Raw genomic sequence first — 7,500 nt, 5'->3', positions numbered from 1 at the left:
ACACACACACACACACACACACACGCGCGCGCGCGCACACACACTTCAGCTCACATATACAGTATAGTGCACATAAACTCAGAGAGTGTTCAGAATGCTCACTGACCTACTGAGGAGAATCATTCACATGTACTACTGTATTACGGCCAGTCATGGGTAAGCGGCTGTGTGTGTGTGTGTGTGTGTGTGTGGGGGGGGGCAGGGGGGTGCACTCTAGAATATGTGTGTGTGGGGGGGGTCCAATGCGCTCTTCCAGGTTCCACCAGCAAACGCAGCCTACAACCTGGACCTAGAACATAGATCCTGGAACTGGAACTGCGGAATCGTTTGAATATGTGTGTAATATATGTGAATTGAATTTGAATATGTGTGGAATCGTTTGAATATGTGTGTAATATATGTGAATTGAATTTGAATATGCGTTTGAATATGTGTGTAATATAGGCCTATGTGTGAATATGTGTGTGTGGTCCAGTGCGCTCTTCCAGGTTCCACCAGCAAATGCAACCTACAACCTGAACCTAGAACATAGATCCTGGAACTGGAACTGTGGAATCGTTTGAGTTCTATCATCTTCTCTAGTAGGCCTACGCATTCTGGCCTCCTCCCCTCTCTCCCTTGTTCTCGAAACATACAACTGACTACACAGTAAAAAAATGCAGTGTTAATAAACTTCCAGAAGATGTTAAATTGACTCTTCAAGTGTTGAAATAGCATTGCAATTTTCACTGTGTACAAGTGCTCGTAATTTTTTTTATTATACAATGCCAAGTGAGGACTCTCTTCTATCACGTAGGCAGGAAATTGGATCAGCGTGTCAGCCTTGAGACATTGCTAACGTCACTAACGGAGTTTTATGGTTCCGATGCTGCTGCCTGTAGCTGCCAGATTGCATCGTTTTCCAAATGCCGTGACTGGACAACATGCACATGAGCCAGGAAGGGGAAGACAGGAAAAGCAATCAATCTCTGAGGTTTATGGGTGGATGTGAAAATACTACAGTTTGGCCATTTACAGTGGAGGAGACATTATGGTTCTTCCATTCATTATTACATTACACTTAGCTGACGCTTTTATCCAAAGCGACATACAGTTATTATTTTTTCCGGGTATTGTTGGTTAAAGACCCTGGAGTAATGTGGAGTTCGGTGCCTTGCTCAAGGGCACTCCAGCCATGGATGGAGGTGTAGGGAGAGGTTAGGTGGGATTCGAACCTACAACACCCAAATTGGAAGACCAACTCCCTAACAACTAGGGCACTGTCCACAATGATTTCTTCACAGAAGAACCATGATGGAGTGTGCAATTGAGTGATGCAATTAAGTTTAGAGTTTTCCCTTTTACATGGTATACAAACTTAAAGTCTGTTCACGTTTTATATTATATTTATTTCCCTGTAGATATTGTTGTATCCTGTTTCTGAAGGCCCATGCTCCTAACCAGAAATATATACCAGTTGGCCTGTCTGTCTCCCTGTCTGTAAGCACTTCACCACCCACTCTACTAAACCCTATGTAATCATTCATAGACAAGTGCCCACCGCCAGCCAGGCAATGTTGACAGCCAGTTGGATGTTCTAAAAGGGAATTTTAGTCTCTCTCTGAAACTGTTAATTTTTTCTCTTCCTCTCTCTTCCTCTCTCTCTCTCTCTCTCTCTCTCTCTCTCTCTCTCTCTCTCTCTCTCTCTCTCTCTCTCTCTCTCTCTCTCTCTCTCCCTATCTATCTTACTTTGTCTCAATAATTCATCCTCTTCTTTGTTCCTCTCTCCTTCTTTGTAAGGAATACACACAAACTCACACACCCCAGTTGGCTCCGGAGGGGACAGGGATGTTCAGAGTTGAGTTTAGTGCCACTCATGCATGAATGCAGACCTACTCTACCACGACTGAGCTACTTTGAGGTGAAGAGAGAGAGAGAGAGATATGGAGAGAGAGAGAGAGAGAGAGAGAGAGAGAGAGAGAGAGAGAGTGAGAGAGAGAGAGAGAGAACTCACTAGCTACAGATAAACTCCAAAACTGAGAGAGAGAGAGAGAGAGAGAGAGAGAGAGAGAGAGAGAGAGAGAGAGAGAGAGAGAGAGAGAGAGAGAGAGAGAGAGAGAGAGAAAGAGAGAGAGAGAGAGAACTCACTAGCTTCAGATGAGGGGGACTGGAGAAGGCATGAGAGACAGGGGACAGGGAGCTCACGTGATGTACAGCAAAGGCACTCATGGTAGAGGGCTGGAGTAGACCAGATGCCTTAGCTCTGAAGTCACAAAAATTGCTGTGGCCTGGGAGTACTGAGTGCACGACGTTAAACACAGGTTTCTGTAGCCCCTTAATGCACGCCGTTCCACCAGTGTCACTACCATCGTACTACAGTACAACACAGGGTATTTAGTAATGCACTATGGCTTGGTCATTGCCATTCTGGTAACAGCAAACTTATAACGCCATGTTTTAACATGTTAAGGTGCTGAGTACTGAAATGAGTCCTACAGTAACGATCCACCTCACTAGCGGAGGACAGGAGAGGAGGAGCGAAGGAGAGACGGACTGAGGAAGAGGAGGAGTGATGGAGGGGGGGAGAGGGGACGTGTGTCCTGCAGTGAGGCTTGAGGTAGAGACAGCACCTGTGTTGCTACACAGCAACACAGAAGACCTTGGGGTTTGATGTCATGCACAACTGGGGCCTGATTTGACCAGAGTGCTGAAAGGAGTGTTCTGCAGTGAGCCTTGAGTTGGGGAAAGGGGGCACACAGGGGAAAAGGTTGGAGAAGACCTTGAGACCTTGATGTCATTGCACATGGAAACTGACAGTGTAGACAAGAGGGGTCACGTGTCCCGGGCCCAGGGAGACAGGAGAACCAGAAATGAGGAGAGGAGGAGAGGAGAGGAGAGGAGAGGAGAGGAGGGAGGAGGAGAGGAGAGGAGAGGAGAGGAGAGGAGAGGAGAGGAGAGGAGAGGAGAGGAGAGGAGAGGAGAGGGCAGGAGATGAGCGAGGAGGAGAAAGAGAGAAGAGGAGAGGAGAGGAGAGGATGTGTGTGTGTGTGTGTGTGTGTGTGTGTGTGTGTGTGTGTGTGTGTGTGTGTGTGTGTGTGTGTGTGTGTGTGTGTGTGTGTGTGTGTGTGTGTGTGTGTGTGTGTGTAGTGACAGAGGAAGAGAGAACTAGAGAGAGAGAGAGAGAGGGAGAAAGGGAGAGAGAAAGAGTAATTGCTCAAACAGAGCCTGATTTGGCCAGGGAGTGCTAAAACAGAGATGTAAGGTAATCCTCCGCGGCGACAGTGAACGCGTCTGAAGTGATGAGCGAATGCACATGTGAGGATGAACGTTTGGGCGGAGATGTGGAGGACAGGGTTTTCTAGGGGAATTTCCTAGAATGTGTGTTTTGGTTCACTGTGTGGGTGTGTGTGTGGGTGTGTGTGTCTGGGTGTGAGAGAGAGATAGATTCTATGCCTTATATGAATACTGCACTGTAGGTTCATGTCTGGAAGTGTGGCCACATGTGCATCTTAGTGTGTGCTGTGCATGTATGTGACTGTGAGCGAGCCAACTCGCTGTGTGTGTGTGTGTGTGTGTGTGTGTGTGTGTGTGTGTGTGTGTGTGTGTGTGTGTGTGTGTGTGTGTGTGTGTGTGTGTGTGTGTGTGTGTGTGTGTGTGTGTGTGCGTGCGTGCGTGTGTGTGTCAGCATCTTGTCTCATTGTCAGCATCTTTGTCATTATTGCTTTGCATGCTTCTAGTCGTGCACTAAAACACGCCCTCGTTCTCCTAGATAAAGACTTCTCTAGAGACACACACGATAACAATACAAGCATTTTGTCTCATATTATATTTTGGTATTTTGCCATGCATGTGTCTAGTTCGTTGTGTAACACCGACCTCATAGATAAAGCCTTCTCAAGATGTCAGAGATGTACACACATGATAACAATACAAGCCCAGCAGCAGCAATGCAGAGTGACTGAGTGACCACAATGAAGCCATTACTGGGAAGCGGAGGTCAATGTCTGGACCGCATTAGCAGAGAAGGCCAGATGGCAAGGAGAAATAACACAGGATCCGATCCGAAGGACAGGACAGGACTACACCCAAAATCATGTTACGCACATCACACCACCAGAGCCAAGAACCAAGAACCACGCCACAGCACTCAGCGATTAGGAAGACGAATGGTTGTGAAACACATGAAAAGCCTGCGTGCCGGAGTCGAATGAGTTATTTCTGTAGGCAAAAAAATACTTTGTACGTGTAGTATTCAGAGGTCTCCTCCACAGTTCACAGAAATACCAAAAGAAGTAGGGAAATGTCATGTTAAAGATTGTGACCAATACATCAGAATGTAATTACGGCCCAGCCGTGCCTCAATTGGCTGGGCACTGCACTGCTGCACCGGCGACCCGGGTTCGATTCCAACCGAGGTCATTTGCAGAGGCTTCCCCAACTCCCTCTCCCACTCACTTCCTGTCAGCTCTCGTACTGTCCTATCGAAGTAAAAGCAAAAATGCCCTCTTTTTTAAAAATAGTGCACACAATTACATAATACACTTTTATCGCTCTCTTTCCCCTACGTATCTAACAATATTGAGGGATTGATTTATAGCAGACCACCAAATTCAAAATAACTTACATAACAAACAATAATGTCCTCAGGTGCTCTCTCTCTCTTTCCCTCTATCTTGCTCTTGCTCTCCCTCTCTCTCTCGCTCTCTCTCTCTGTCTCTCTCTCTCTTGCCCGCTCTCTCCTTACACTTCTCTTTACCTCGCCCTTAAAAAAAACACGTGCACACACACACACACACACACACACACACACACACACACACACACACACACACACACACACACACACACACACACACACACACACACACACACACACACACACACACACACACTTTTACAATCCAGACTAACATCTCCTAGAGGAAAAATCAAAGAAGTTGTACAAACACAGGCCCCTCAGAACTCTGCTTCCCCAGGAAGAGGACCTGTTGGAGGAGATCGTAAAATCAGAGTGGGCCTTGGCTACAGAGAGAGAGAGAGAGAGAGAGAGAGAGAGAGAGAGAGAGAGAGAGAGAGAGAGAGAGAGAGAGAGAGAGAACCAAGAGTGCAGTGGCCTAATGGAGCGTGTTGTGGGCTTATTTGTTTGGGCCTGCTCCAGGCTCCACTGAGAAGGAACTCATGCAATGTAACATATGGGCCTCAGACCTTCACTCACCTCCCTTGCACAGGACCGGATTAACGCACAGGCTAGATATGGCTGTAGCTTAGGGGCCCCAACCTGCAAGGGGGGCCCTGATTGCCCACACAGTGAAAAATTGCAGAATTGTGATAAGATGCAATACCGAAAATGTCATCTGACCTGTTGACAGACAGTTGATAGACATGTTATCCTTCCTTAATTCCTAGCTCGTAATTATGACACTGTATAAGTAAATTTGTCACGAAATGTGCCTTACAGGTGGGCCCACAGCAACCTGTAGCCTAGGGGCCCCAGGCCATCTTAATCCGGCCCTGCCCTTGCAGATATACAGGACTAGCAGAGGCATCAACCAGACCTGACATTATAAGACCTCAGTGGCCTCAGACCTTCGCAGACTTCCCTTGCAGATAGTCTTTCTCAACGGGGGCAGTACAGCCCCTCAGGGAGGCGTTGGGGAGTCCTATGGGGGGCGTTAAGAAGGATACAGTTGAAAGGGGCGGTGCTTAGTTTTCATTGGGGGGCATTAATCCATTTATTTTTTTAATACTAAGGGGGGCGTTGGAAAGCTTATGATGTGATCAAGAGGGCATTGGGAGGCTGGTCCAAGGGGTTGTTGTTCAAAAAGGTTGCTAGCACAGGCATCAACCAGACCTGACATTATAAGACCCCAGTGGCCTCAGTCCATAGCGGATCTGTAGACATACTGTAGTAGTAATTTTGTCTGCCTATGGCTTGCAGGTGATTTGTAGTCAGAGGTACAGTACACCCACCACAGCTGCAAAACAGCTTACACCCACCCCAGCTGCTTAAAAAAAGTAATTTGAATACTTTATTCTACTAAACTAGGGAACCTTAAAGGTGCAGTGTGTAATGTGTTTTTGTAGTTTATTTCCAGAATTCATGCTGCCCGTTCACAATTCTTACATTTTTTCACAAATATTTACTTTCTACAAATAACCCTCCATCAAATTCTAAGTATTCACTATCACTTTCACTTTTGATACATGAAAAGGTGGATCTTACCCATATCCGACATTTTAAATTTGCAGAAATTGACATTTTTAGCTGCAAAACGTACTGTACTTCAGTCATACGAGTAAACATCAATTTATTATTTGGTAAATATTCATGAAAAGATAAAATTTGGCAACAGTTTCAATGAACAATATACTGTAGGTGCAATACCATACTGTGACCACAATCCTACACAGTTCACCTTTAATGTTTATCCTGCTCCTTGTATGTAGTCCTGCACCTATGTTAACCAATACAGCACTAGCACAGACATCAATAAGCTCTTTTCCACTGCACGACACGGCACGGCACAGCCGGGTTGTATGTGGAAAAACGCCTTATGAGACCTGACATCATGAAACCTCAGTGACCTTAGTCAGTAACGAAGCCCCTAGTCATGTATTTACTCTGATTTGCAATCAGCAGTAGCCTACAGCCACCACACACCCACCACAGCTGCAAAGAACCAGGGAACATGAATATTCATCCTGCTGAATTTTACTGAAGGTTCCCAGAGGTGGGAGTGCTAGCCAGATGCAAAACTGAAGAAAATCCAAAGCACTTTCCTTTTGAAATGTTTGAGATGTTTGTGTCTGTAGGAGTAAGCACACTTCATGCACTTTTAAGAAATGTAATGTACAAGTGTATAGGTAGGTACAACGGTTGGATGATTCTTCCAATAACATCCAATCATGGTGGCACTCTGTAATCCAATTGTGAGTAGTGTAAGATATACATCCAGGCTGAGAGTGCACCGAATAAAATGTCTGTATAGATTTTAACTATTTTATTTTGTTCTTATTGTGTGTTGTTCCTGTTTGATTGTCCTGGTCCTGTCCTGATGTGTGTACTTTTTGTACTGTATAATCTGTATAATGTGGATATGGACAAGTTTCTGGTGAATAAACAGAATTGAATTGATTGAATTGAATTGAATTGAATTGAATTGAATTGAATTGAATTGAATTGAATTGAATTGAATTGTGCAGCCCCTGGTCTATTGTGGACCTACAATACCATAGCAAGTAGAGCACTAACAGAGACATCAACTAGCTCTGACATTTTGATCTCAGTGACCTTAGCCAACGCCTTCTCTGTAGACATGTATTTCCCACATGTAACTTAACACAAAATGTAACATACAGTAATTGTACACGGACAGGTCATGATTTGTTATCAGAAGCACCAAGTCACTGGGCAAGCAAAAGGAAGCAATTAAACCAGCTGAATGCAACCAGTTGTTGTAGGGCAGGGAAACCAGTTGTTGTTACCCTATTGACCTTAGTTTGAGGCACAGCTGTCGACAT

At 45.4% G+C, this 7,500-nt stretch overlaps 1 protein-coding gene across 1 annotated transcript in view; it reads right to left on the bottom strand.

Annotated features, from left to right (window-relative positions):
• The window catches only part of LOC134464050 (dedicator of cytokinesis protein 9-like), a 147,064-nt gene that overhangs the window by 105,378 nt on the left and 34,186 nt on the right, over positions 1 to 7,500 (bottom strand). The gene's annotated exons all lie outside the window — the stretch shown is intronic.

This window comes from Engraulis encrasicolus, chromosome 15 (assembly GCF_034702125.1).
Source record: "Engraulis encrasicolus isolate BLACKSEA-1 chromosome 15, IST_EnEncr_1.0, whole genome shotgun sequence".
Classification (NCBI taxonomy): Eukaryota; Metazoa; Chordata; class Actinopteri; order Clupeiformes; family Engraulidae; genus Engraulis; species Engraulis encrasicolus.
The sequence above is the reverse complement of the archived record's forward strand: the minus strand, read 5'-3'. Positions and strand labels throughout refer to the sequence as shown.